This window comes from Dermacentor albipictus, chromosome 3, assembly GCF_038994185.2.
Source record: "Dermacentor albipictus isolate Rhodes 1998 colony chromosome 3, USDA_Dalb.pri_finalv2, whole genome shotgun sequence".
In the NCBI taxonomy this organism is placed as follows: Eukaryota; Metazoa; Arthropoda; class Arachnida; order Ixodida; family Ixodidae; genus Dermacentor; species Dermacentor albipictus.
In genome coordinates, this window is record NC_091823.1 from 69,905,182 (window position 1) to 69,919,024 (window position 13,843).

At 44.2% G+C, this 13,843-nt stretch overlaps 1 protein-coding gene and 1 long non-coding RNA gene across 2 annotated transcripts in view; one reads left to right on the forward strand and one right to left on the reverse strand.

Moving 5' to 3' along the window:
- The window catches only part of LOC139057709 (uncharacterized), a 531,286-nt gene that overhangs the window by 185,242 nt on the left and 332,201 nt on the right, over nt 1-13,843 (reverse strand). The window lies entirely within an intron of this gene.
- LOC135914308 (uncharacterized) lies at nt 5,223-12,409 on the forward strand. Its single transcript, XR_010568281.1, has 2 exons — nt 5,223-5,311; nt 12,041-12,409. It is a non-coding gene; the product is annotated as an uncharacterized lncRNA (long non-coding RNA).

A 13,843-nucleotide genomic window follows, 5' to 3' on the forward strand; every position in this document is an offset into this window, starting at 1 on the left:
GTGCCAATGCTTTTCCCAGCGGACGTGTTCACGGCGGAGCAGGCTACCAAAGGCGGTTGTACATTATAAGCGGACGAGATTACCTTGCAAGGTGAGAACCGGATACGATAATTAAAAGTACGCGCTGGGCAAGAAGCAAAAAAAAAAAAGAAAAAAACATGTCGTGCACGGTTAATTAAAAACAGGCTCCGGTGACACGCGAGAAAGCTTCTTAGGATGAAGGCTGTTGCTACACTAACGATTAAAAAGAAATATTCTTTGCTCTTATCGTTTCCTAGGTAGAATGGTATAGGTATCGATCTAGGCGCAACGCCGGCCAGTTCGTGTATGCGTGAATGTTTGCAGACCATTTTTCGCTAGTCTGTCCATATTTGTACACCAGTATTATCTTTTTTAAGATATATTTTACGCTCACAAACACACGCCAAGCAGCATGGCCTGAAGTTTGAGTTCGGTGGTTGAACATGCACTTATAGGTTAAAGACGCACGTACACACACACACACAAAAATAAAAATCACCAAGGCTTACGATACTCCCTAATGCGAAATTTGAGGGCAGCTCTACACGTGTTTTTATTTCGCAATATATTAAGGCATCGCACCGACCACTGCACCGACTGCCAGAGCCGCGAACGGTGACGCTATGCAGCGTGTTTCAATTAACTTGAGCGAAACATTAAAAATATGCAAATGCTACGTAGCTGGACAGAACCAAGATGCTGTAGTTTTCCGTTGCTTGGAGTTACTCAGATTATTTTTATCGTGTATATCGCTTAATTATATAATCAGTATCAGTCACCTAAATAATCAAACCAGAAAGCAATAGATGGCTTAATTATGTAGATAATAATTATTGACAATTACTTATTAATCACACATTACTTACGTACTTATTAAACACTTAATAGTTACTTATTAACTTCTCTATTATTGTAACTAGCTGAAAAGTGTCAATGAGAAAACTGTAGAGCAATACGAACAATTCCCGATACAGCAGTCTGTTGCTCAATACGTGCTACGTAAAAGTGTTTTTACAAGCGTGAAAGGCTCGAGACACCTTGCCTGCATTCCTTATGTTTTAAAGGAAAGTTTAATAGACCATATTCAGGGGTAGAAGTGATCACAGGTTCGAAAAAGCAACTTTTGCGTGCTAATGTTCCGGCCTTGGCACGGCCTTCGTCAGAATATCTGACATAGTCACAGACCCTGAAGAAAAAAGAAGATTAAATAAATTATGGGGTTTTACGTGCCAAAACCACTTTCTGATTATGAGGCACGCCGTGGTGGAGGACTCCGGAAATTTAGACCACCTGGGGTTCTTTAACGTGCACTTACTTCTAAGTACACGGGCGTTTTCGCATTTCGCCGCTATCGAAATGCGGCCGCCGTGGCCGGGATGACTCTGAAGAAGGACGTGCGCCCTTCTTCTACTGTGGCTTTGTTTCTTTCATTTATCTGGGACGTAGGTAGGCAAGAATTTGCTAGAGATCGTGCTAGATTTCAGCGTGCATTCCCCGGGTTCTCACGAGCTGCACATTAGTTAGGTTGTGCTTTAATTCGACCTCGTTCAGATAAAGTGGAAAAACCCGCTACAGGGCCTTATTTCAATTGACAGTATGACACTTATTGGAAACAATTTCAGCAATGTAACCTCGCCCAAAATTTTGGCCATTGAGTTTCAATGGCGTTTGCTTACTCTTGTCTAATTCCTTCCTACCATTTTGCCTCCACCTCCCCCGGCATAAGGCACCAAACTGAATATTCCCGTCTGAGTACTCTTCCTGCATTTCCCCTTCCTTCTGCTGCTGTCTTTCCTAATTCCGGACTTCCCCTCGGTTCGCTCTCGCGGCACATGAACATCAGCGTTTCCTCTGTAATGATTTTGGCTTGCATATAATCTTACATCGTCAGCCGCGTTAAAGAAAAAAGTGAATTTGGCTGAATTTCAGTTCTTTTTTCGCAGTGATGGGCGCTCCAAGGAGGATAGAGAAAATGGAGGCAATTCACGAAAGCAGACAGAGCAGCCACGGATGCCAAAGTGAGGCGTCTACCGTTTCAACGCAAAACATGCGTCAAGCAACAGAAATGCAACACGCGAGTGAATGCGGAGGGCCGACGACAAAATCGAAGGCAACGCAATCGGTTCGTGTAATCGGCAAAGGACTTAGCACGTCCCGTACGTGACTCCGTTTTCTTTTTTGTAGATCGCCCTGCAGACAACGGGCTGCAGGCATGTGGCGCGCACTTTAGAAGAGGCGTTTCTAAGGTGGCGCACGAGCGAAGAGAATGCAAATGACACGGAAAAGCTCTCGACTCCTTCAAGGCACTGCGTTGATGCCGTTAGTTGGGCGAAACCTGGCTATGCCGGCTCACGATGACAGGCTCTGCAAAACCTGCCTCCAAGGACGCACCTCTCCCTCTCTCTCTCTCTCTCTCTCTCTCTCTCTCTCTCTCTCTCTCACACATTTTCTATCGCAATCTCATGGTTGCGCCCGGTCCGGTATAGAACGCAAATGGCAACACACGCTTGGGACTTGCGCGTCAAGCAGAAACCTAATTGCGAGAATTTTTTTCAGCCTATTCCTTGTATTAACTCGCAATATAATATGAGTGATACGCTTAGGAAAACACGTTCTATAAGAACAGGCAAAAATAATGAGTGGGAAAGTAACGTTCCGAAACAAAAAAGTACTTCGCGGAAATCAGGTACCAAGTTCTAGAAACTTGAGGCTTTTATGTAACTTATATGTAATAAAACGTGTTGTACACTTTTTCCATAGCAGCCTCTTTGAGCCAGGCGATGCAGTAAAATTGTCATTTGGTATATGGCATTTTTCCGCAATTCGACCGTGATATATGTTTGCTCTTAAGACGGTGTTCAACAATCCACTTTACTGGAAACACCTTTCTTCGAATAAGTTTGTTCGAGAGATATCCCATGAAATGCTGTGCAAGAAAGGAGGAAAAAAAGAGAACTCATTGGTCGTCATCACCACAGCTGCAGAAGAAGAGCACAGCTTTGAAAGCTTGATGCGCGGGAGCGGGAAGATAACACAGCTTTAACATGATTTTGTTACTACACAATGTCAAGCCGCTTGCCAGTGATGCAGATTAGTGCCTCAAGCCAACCTTCAGTGATGGCCTCTTTCAGCGATGGCGACTTAGTGCAATGGTGGCGCTTACAATCTAAATGAGCCGGCTAATAAAATTAGTTGCAGCATCATTAGCCAATCTAGGGACTTGCCGTTAAACGGATTAAAAGCTCGCATGTGGTAGGCCACTATTTTCCGCTTCAACCCCTGAAAAGGCAGAGAAAGAGAGCGAGAGAAAGGCAGAGAACAGGAAAGAAAGACGTATTCTTAAAGGTAATTAAATCGTGGCGTTCTATGCTGCATATTGCACGTTACTTAAGTATTTAGGCGCAAAGTAGAAAAAAAATGTCTGGAAAGAACTTTTGTAGCATTATATTAGCCAGAATGCTCGTCGGTAATCTCCGTTTAATGTTATGGTAATAGACGCGTATTCGGCACAATGAACAGGCGAAATTTATTCAGGCCAAATCACTATGCGTTTTTTTTTCTGTGCTACTAATGGCAATCCCTCTGCATAAGGGTGCCGCGACGGGAACGTTGGTTCCCTTCTTTTCCGGTAGCTCGCTCCAATTCACTTGCCTCGTCGAGCGAGCAATATCCGCTAAAAAGAATTTGGCCACACCTTTCCAGTCCTTTAATATATGGAGAGCACGGGCTTTCTATAAATATGTGTACCAAATGCTGGCGTACACGCATCTCTTCGTCGCTGTAGTCGTAGTGGCTACGTTTCTACGGTAAACGACATTTCGCGACAAGGCACACATTAATTTCGGACAGATTGTACTCAAAGTACCCACGACAGAATGTACGAATGTGTATGTTGCCAATCCGTGCTTTGAGTGGAATAAAGAGAGGTTATAGAAGCAACGGGAATCGTGAGGGTGTGTGAAACTTGTGTTAGCGCACATTCGACGGCGCTGTCCACGTAGGAGCTCAGTTTTCTTTGTTTGTTTTTAATGTGATGAAATGTATTCGTCAGGGTGGCAATCCATAAAGATGACGTCAGCGTGCGTTTCTTTTATGCATTTGGATGGTTAGATATAATTTATTTTAGTATTGTCCATCATAATTTCTGGGCCAGCTGGATCGCCACATGTGCGCACGCTGCACTAGTTTGCGTATATTTGTATAGAATGGTGACGAAATCCTGTTGATAGCTCGGGCTTGGAATCTTTCTCATTAATCATTGTCGTTCTGTATGCGCTGCTCTACTCAAAGTCCAATTTTCAACCTAAATATTAAAGGTCGCAAAGGATTTCACTCTGCTTCCCCCGTTGATACACTCGTGAAGGAGGAAGAAGAGTAAATAAAGAGAGAAGGCCGGGATGTCAACCAGAAACGCGTCTGGTTGGCTGCCTTACTCTGGGAGACAGGAAAGAGGGACTGGAACGATGAGATAGAGAGGGAGGGGAGGGGGAGGCAAATCGCGGTCAGCTCGTGCCCGCGCGCGGAGGGCATGAGTGAGTCGAAGGCGTTCACACAGTCCAGTCACCCTCAAGAAAGACAAAAGTGCCTTCACAGCTTTGTGGGCCAACGAGCGATGGGGACGGTCTTCAAGAAGCACCTGCACAGACAACGGCCGATCGTGCAGTCGTGCAATGCGATAGATAATGTTTGTCTTTCCGACTGAAATCGATGACATTGGCACAATAAATATTCGATGTTGTCTTCCACGCCGCAGACGCCGTATGCAGCACTGTCGGCTATTCCCATCAAACTAGTGTACAGCCGTCACCACGCTTAACACGAACGCTGTGTGTGGAGCCGTGGGCCCACGAACCACGGTTTGTATCAAAGGAACCCTATATAAAGCTTTTACGCGAAATCCACTGATAAGCACAGGCGAAGCATGGAACCAAATATTAGAGCATTATAGACGTCCCGTATTCTATTATGGAGTAAATGCATCCTGCCGTACGACGAAAAATTCTTCTAGAACGTCATATACGTAATGGCAGTATATATCTAGCACATCTAAGGCTGCGGAGACGCGGCCGCGTTAAAGCTCCAGGCAACAGCACAGCCGGCTGAGCGTGGCACAGTTTGAAGCACTGAAGTCGATCATTTAAACTGCATTTACGAAGAGATGTTGATCACACATTTTTTTCTCCGCATCTCGGTCACCACGGCGCGTGTGAGTCACTTCCAGGGTCAGACCCTGGTCTTTATCCCCTGTTCCGCACTCTCCGAGGAACTGACGAAACAGGTCTTTGCTAAGGTGAGTTACTCGCTGTTGCGAGCGACAGGTCTCAGCTTCACATAGCTCGCAGCCGTGATGTCACAACTTTCTGAACAAGCGCTTGCTATGAACCGGCTCCCAAAAAGTTCACATATTATCGCCTCTCAATGAATGATAGTAAAATTTACGGGCATTTGCAATAGCACCTGCTCACACAAGGACTTGTAATAAGGAAGTAGACACCCCTTACCTCGTGCATGTTTCCTTAAGCTGGTCGGTTGGGTAATGCTTTTGCTGCAGGCGAGGTTAAAGCGGCTGTCTTGACCGGCAATTTTTTCGCCCGCGCTAGGCGAAAGGATGGATGGATGGATGGATGCGAAAGTTTAATAAGGTCCTGAGGTACGCGACTCAGCGCGCTGCGGGTCGCTGGCCCAGGGCATCCAGCTGGCATATCTACGCGATACTTACCTGATGGACACGTGGTAGCGCGTTCATGCCTTTAAGCCGCTGTCTTATAGTGACGCTGTAGAAGAGATCATATATCGAGACGTACTTGCCAAATTCGTCATGCTAATTATCTGACTCCGTGCTCGCAGAAGTTCTCTTACGTAAAGTACAGTGCACGTTTCGCCGCACCTGCAGTGATAGTCCCGTGCTCGCCTTCATATTCTTGCAATCACGCTGATGCTAATCATCAGTGGCGGGCTTCCGAAAGCTTGCCATTTGGGAAGAATTATTCGGTAAGGGAAACTATCTGTACGCCGCTCTACCTTTTCTGGACAGAGGACAAAATGTGTACATCTCTGGGTAAGTGTTTACGATCAGTGGGGGCGTCTTCACGTGTGAACTGAGAGTGATTGGAGAAACACAAATAGGAAGAGCTACGGGTAATCTTTCCACGGCGATGTCAAGATTTCATGAAATATAGAATGAATGAAACATTTATTTGGAGAAGGAATGGCCCTATGGCCTTGATATGACATGAAGTCCTGAGATTTGAAGGGTATTTGAAGGCAATTTATGTATGTTCGTCCACTTATAGAAGAGCTTGCTTTTACCGCTCGTCTCACCGCTGATTTGGCCATTTTCACCTACATTGAAAGCGCTGAACGTTTGCCTCCATCCCCTGTGCAGAGTAGCAGACTATATTGATTTACATTATAGCGCGGGTGGGCTTCGGGCTTTTCTGCTCTTGTTATCATAAATTGAGGATGTCTCCCGACATATATCTTTCATCCCCGAAGACAAGTCATAGCGCTTAAGCAAATTTCAAGATCGTGAACGCAGACATTCTCAGTGCACAAGAATAAAGAACATATGAATAAATCGGGAACGAGCAGAAACAACGCATCTAGTACGGGCGGCTTCAAACCTTCGCTAGAATAGCGTGTGTGTAATTATTTGAATGAGCTGTCGTTTTCTTTCTTAACTTTCTTTTATGAGAAAATATTTAGCGCTTCAAGGCGTAGCAGAGGGCCAGGAAGGAAGGCTTGGTGAAATCGCACTCGGTATAGAAAGAAATATCCGACAGAACCAGCAAAGAAACATTTTGGCGGCTTCATGATTGCAACCTTATTGAAATGGTGCAGTTGAAAGAAAGAACGAAATAAACTTGAGAAGAAAATTGTGAGGGAATAGTTAGCTCATAATTACGGTTGGGAATCGCAGCACAAATGCGCAAAATGGAACAACAGCCACAAAACGACACAGCCTGCGCGTCAGTACTTATGTATGTCATCTTGTCTGCAGCTCTGTTTTCCCGAGCATTGATGCAGTGATTATCCTATCATAAAAGCGAAATATATGTTACTAACGAAATATTGATGTCAGAAGCGTCCAGTCTTTTCACGTGTGGTTTCAATACGTGGTGATTTACACTGATCAAGAAGTGAGAAAAGAAAGAAAGCAGCGAGTAATGAAGATAGAGTGAAAAAACACGAATTAGCATAATAACCTTCTATTCTCGTGGACTCTTAGAGAAATTTAAACAGAAAAGAAAATGAAGTGTCTTGCCATGCTGCTGTTTTAAGTTGCTGTGTTCATGAAAGCCCCAAAGAGCAACAGGCTCCATGGTGCAGGCTACCATGACGTTCTCCAAGTTACACCACTACCTCTGAGAAATTTAGAAAGAGACACCAACAGGCACAGTTGTACGAAACTTTAGAAAGTTCACCACTGGCACCCAAACAATGAGCTTCACTGGGAGATGGACAGGAGCTTTCATTTAAGGAAGAAAAGATTCTGACGCTTTAATGCAACTTTCTGAACAGCCATTCACAGCGGCGCCTGTGAAAATTCACGCGACGAGTGGGAATAATGTTTCCTTACATCCATTAGCACTATCCGTCATTTGAAACAATCGTTTCACGCGTTCAGAGGAAAAAAAAATGATCTCAACAGATCTCCCGGAACTATGAGTTAACGGGTTAAACTCCTCTTCTTTTATATTGGAAGTATTATGCCTGACAAATGAAAAGGGCGGGGAACACAAAATCTAACTCAGGGAAAACAACAATAAAAATTGAGGTGCAGACTGTATTGAGAAGCTAGCTATTTTGGCATGTGTGTCGGCATATGTGTGTTGGATGTGTTACTCCAAGTACGGGGCGTGAAAATGGAGCAAGGAAAAAGCCCTCTCACACATAGAACACACAAGTGTGATATTTGGTTACTTAAAAAGGTTATGCTATAGAAAGCACGGAATGTCAGTTTGATTACGTTGTCGTAAACCAACAAAACAATCACGCATTACTTTCGCTAAGCTCGCAAACTCACCTGCTGGGTATACTTACCGGGTACTTCATGGTGCTCGGTATAACAGTGTAACTGTACGCTATTCATAGTCCTTATCGCCACGCGAAATAAGCACAATAAAATTGGATGGTATTTTTGGCGGCACATCCGATTATCTTTTTTTTTCGTGACTCAGTATTATGGAGCTTACGTTTCCTTGCAGCAAGAGAGAATCAATGAGAAGAGTTAGAGCACTCGCTCCAAGATAACGCTTATTATCATAACGCCAGTTTCTCTAACTATGCTGTCTGCAAAATATGTGAACACTTCTGTTTACAACAATAGAGAGACTTAGCTTTGCGTGATACGTGACACGTTTCTATGATACGCTATAGGTTGGGCCCGCTGTGAGCGTGCGTCTTATACTGCTATCACACCGGTTGCAGTGATTGCGCAACAACATGACCGCGCCCAGTCCCACCCATACCACCCACTTCGATCCGAATTGTTTCTTGTTACTTGCTGTCCGCCACAACAGCAAAAAATAACTGGTAAAAGCTGCCATAGCTTATTTCCATCGCTCGTTGTGCACAAAGAACTATAGCAGTATTTATCACTGTTATTCAGACCAGCTATTCGGGTTGACGTTGCTAGGCCTAGGGAGACGGTATCGAGCTGGGGAAGTATTTTGACTCTGACATAGCACATGGCGTCATAACATTATTATTCTTCATGCGTTGGCAGTGACAATGACTTTAAAAGCCAGATTATTCGCTGCATCGTTAATTTGTCACTTATTTTGATACTTTTATGTAAGTCTTTTTGTTATTGGAATGCAATATGAATAGTTATTTCTAAAGCCGCCATGTGCGCTTGTATCTGGTCGAGGTCGACGTAAATTCTGAAGGCCTGCCAGGATCTGTTCGAAGTCTTTGTCATTTATAATTTAGAGGAGTGACAACTGTATTAAAATTTCCTCCAAAATTTTGCGCACGGCTGCGTGATGTGCACCCATTACCAACACAAAAGATTGGGACAAGCAATTAGATGCCCTGCAATATTTGTGGTGCGGTGCAGTAAATAAAAGGTAACTATTGTAGGAACAAGTCGTTAATTTGTGTTATAAGAGGAAGCCAGCTTTTCACAAACTTGCCTACAGAATGATGGAATCAACACTGCCATCCCTATCTCTATAGCCATATCTTGATTAACACAATGTTTGTTAAGGGAGAGTCATACTGACGATGTCACGTCCGAAGCTTGCACAGTCTTGGATTTGCTCGGACAAAGCCAGAAACTATTTGAATTAGATGCGAAAGAAATGAATTTTTAACGCCAGTTTTCCGTAGCCTGAAACGGAATAATACACGCACCCACAGCTTAGTAGGTAGACAGCGCTCGGGTAGCTGCGAAAGATGCGTGCTTCGATCCCCCACCACCGGACACCCGGTGGTTTAGAAGATAGGTAAAACAACCCTGTCGGCCACTCGTCCCAATGTTCAGACGTGCATCTCTTGGGAAAAGGTTTCGCATGAACTAAAACACCAGAACTACAGATACCGAAGGGGCTACGTTCAAATTTTCGAATTGTCGAAATGTTCAAAACATTTCACCATTTAGCCCCCTGCTGCGCGCTACGCTGCTCGATTAGATTTCAATCTTTTCCTTATGTTCCTCGCTTCTAACTCAGTTCGTGCACGACAACAAACCGGAAATATCGCAGTGCTTTCTAAAACTAAAAGAACGGCAACTCTCCCCGGCTCAAAATGTGCGCAACATTGTTGCACGCCTGCCGGCTCATCCTTCACTGTCATTTGCATTGCCATCACTCACTCGCTCTCGAGGGAGCGTGCAAGCGTCCGTGTAATAAGATCCAAACAGTGCGGTTCGATTTCGAAGGCGCAGCACTTCCTGTTCAGCGAGTTTTGCGCTGACGGAATTCCCTTGATGAATTGTTCTGGTTGTTTCAAAAGCTTATCTAGTGCTTGCACTCTGGACCGGTTATGGTAACGTAACAATCTGTAAGATTATCAAATCGCACCACGCGCAACTTAGAGTGCGAACGCATGGGACAGTGAAGCAACGAAATGGGCCGTAACGTGTTCTGTGAGGTCTTAATTTCTTCTTCGGTTATACTAGGTAGAGCATGATCTACGCGTGACGCACATACACCCAACTAAATGAGATAGCGGCGACATCTGTCAATTATATTTAGTTAACTCTTTAACAAACGCAGCTAATATCAAGGAAAAGTGGAATAACTTGTTTGCCTTTATTTTTGGCGATGAAGAATGCGTTTGTAAAAAAAAAGAAAACTATAACGTCTTTACCTTATGCTTCATTAATATATTAGCTACACAACAAGTAATTGATTTGTTGAACTACCTGCAGCTGAAATTTCACTCTAGTGTATCAAAAACGTAACTACTGGCTTTGCATATCCTCCACTTAAGCCTTTTGAGGCACGAAACGCAGCGTAGCATATATGGTATACGTTGTGCGTGACAGGGTTAACGACTCCTGTCCAAGTAAAAAAAAAAAAAAAAAATGCAAGCCTATAACTATAGCTCACTGACAGACTGAGGACCACTTCACGGAGGCTAAGAAAAAGGTAAAATGTGCAAATGCCACAGTGGTACATACCGGGATTTTCACGTAACCTGAAGCAATAGAGGGCGCTGTACACTTTCCACGGATATAAGGCCCATGACATATTACTTTTTGGTCGCTTTGTGTTACCTAGACTATTTTCGAAGTAGGAGTAGTTTGCTAATAAGTTATATTTTATTATTGAACACTGCAGTCATATGTTTTATTTAAAAAAATATTGTTGAACATTTTAACAAACATCTAATGAATTTGTTTTCGTCACGTTATCTTTTATATGGTGCATTTTTCCGAGCTCTGGAGAAGCACGCAATATATATATATATATATATATATATATATATATATATATATATATATGTATATATACACTAAGGTCGTGACAGCATGTCTATACGAGTGGATTGAAGCGCTCTCAATCGTCTTTCCACAGAACGAAGCAGGCATGTCCAGCACAAGCCGACGAGCGTGTCTGCATCCATGTTCAGCACCGACCTATCTCTTATAATCTGTCTTACTCCGTGCTTATAATACAAGATGATGGCTGCCTTCGATCTTGATAAGGAATGTGCGGACGTAGTAGGCCGGACGCCGTGGCGGATTGCGTTTTTTTTCTTTTGCAATGTGCATGCGCGCGTCGTTCTTTTGAAACATGATTGAGATAGCTGCAATCCAGACGCGCAAGTACGTTGTGGCCACATTTTTTTGACAAGCGTTGACGCACTGCCTTGTTGCAAGATATACTTGAGACTGTGTGGGCACACCCGAGCGCCTTGTGTGTGTCCACTTGCTTGTCCTCGTCGTGAGTACTCTTAAGAGAATCTTAAAATGTTTTTCTTTAATATTTCGCGGGCTTCTTCAGAGCCTGGAACAACAACCACGTGAAAAAATAACGTCGTGTACACAACATGATATGGTTTTGAGCCTGCTCTACAAGTTTTCAAATAAGACTAATACCGCAACACGAGTACTTGAAAACTTGCATAATAATATGTCCCTTCAGAAAATTTCTAATTCAAGGCTACTATGAACAAAACGCCGTTGGTCCTATTCGTAAGATGTACACCACAAAATGTTTCAAGTTTGGTTCAACTTACGTAGATATACCTGGTATATCTGCTTGCGCATATTTACAAAAAAAAAAAAATACCTATCGATGCCATTGACGATTATTGTCAGTGCAAGCGAGTAGCTTTTCGGCTAGCTATTCGTTTACACTGACAGGAAAACGTATACAGAGACACGAGCAATTGACCAGAATATTTCGGTTGAAGGCACACACGTGTTGCAGAGAGAGTATTTGGCTAGCGTTTGTTGTTTTATTCCGCGATTCCGCAGAGAACAAAGCCGTTAAACACCACTAATATCGTGATGGTATTGATGAACATACTTATAAAACGATCGATCATATGTGTGTTTTCACTATAGTGACTCCAGAGCTGGTGTGGAAGGCGGCGGCTGCCATCCTCCTCTCCAACCACCCGACTTCTCTCCTGTAGTCACCACGGGAAGAAAGGAAAGTGGCAGAAGAGCGCTATCCTTCTCGAGCGCGCTCCACCACAGCTTCTAAACCTTCAGAGGGCCCAAAGCTCCCGCGCGTGACGGCGGCACGTGTATTTCAGGGAGCTATAATGGTTGGCGTTCGGCGGCGACAGCGACCCGCAACTGGTATGCGCAGGAGCCCGCGCCCTTTTATCGGCGCCTTTGGTTTGGCAGTAGAAGTCTGACCACCGGGGAAGAGCTGCTGACCGACACATAAAGAGAGCAGCGTTTCTCAATAAAGAGCGATGCGCCTAAGGCTCTTATGTAAAATTTACTCTCTCGTTAAACAAGTAAACGCAAACACTGGAGAGTGCCATAAAGTGCTTTCAAGAGTGTAGGAACGGACGAGTGATAGCCTCCGTTGACGCGGCCTTCTATAAATTACTTACGCTCGCTTTTTCCGCCAGCATCGATTGAAGATTCCCTGGCGCCAGGCCGAAGTAGTCCCTGAAGACAGCAGCCAGTCAGCTAGAGAGAGTGCGGCACTCCGGGAGCCAATATCGACACAATCTCGGTCGACAGGCGACCCTGGCTCGCACACCCTAAGCGGTAGTGGACTTTGGCACCCTATGAGTCGATGACGCCCTGTCCGTTCCTGATTATCGGCTTGCCCTGGTTCTCAGAAATGAGGGGAGACTGATCTCGCATGGTCATGGTTTGCGCTAACTGTTTAGGAGCCGGCTCAACTGGTAAGTAGAGCTATAATTTTCAGATGTGTTTTAGCACATCAAACAGAGAGGCACCCGAAGCAAAAGTAAAATGGAATAGCCAGAGGAAATTGTGATGCAACATTTATGCATCATGTATTTCACGTGAAATTGGAAGATACGTCCAACTTGATAAGCTTAGAGTAGGTGTGGGATTTGCAAGAAATGCGATGCGCATGCCTGTTTCAAACACCTCCCGTCTCGGGAAGCACGCATCACAGTCCTCAAGCAGGTGCCGCAGCGAGCTACTTCTCGTAATCCTGACACCGCTTTCTCGAGCGTTTCGTGACGTGCATTAGTGAAACTGCAAGAACAAGCAAGTTCCTGAGAGCATGTTCAATTCTATCCAAGGAAGTATAATATGGATAGAATTGAACATGCTCTCAGGAACGGAGGAAGCCTAAAAACAGTGAAGAAGAAACTAGGAATTGGCAAGAATCAGATGTATGCGTTAAGAGACAAAACCGGCAATATCATTACTAATATGGATGAGATAGTTCAAGTGGCTGAGGAGTTCTATGGAGATTTATACAGTACCAGTGGCACCCACGACGATAATGGAAGAGAAAATAGTCTAGACGAATTCGAAATCCCACAGGTAACGCCGGAAGAAGTAAAGAAAGCATTGGGAGATATGCATAGGGGGAAGGCAGCTGGGGAGGATCAGGTAACAGCAGATTTGTTGAAGGATGGTGGGCAGATTGTTCTACAGAAACTGGCCACCCTGTATACGCAATGCCTCATAACGTCGAGCGTACCGGAATCTTGGAAAAACGCTAACATAATCCTAATCCATAAGAAAGGGGACGCCAAAGACTTGAAAAATTATACACCGATAAGCTTGATGTCTGTTGCCTACAAAGTATTTACTAAGGTAATCGCAAATAGAATCAGGAACACCTTAGACTTCTGTCAACCAAAGGACCAGGCAGGATTCCGTAAAGGCTACTCAACAATAGACCATATTCACACTATCAATCAG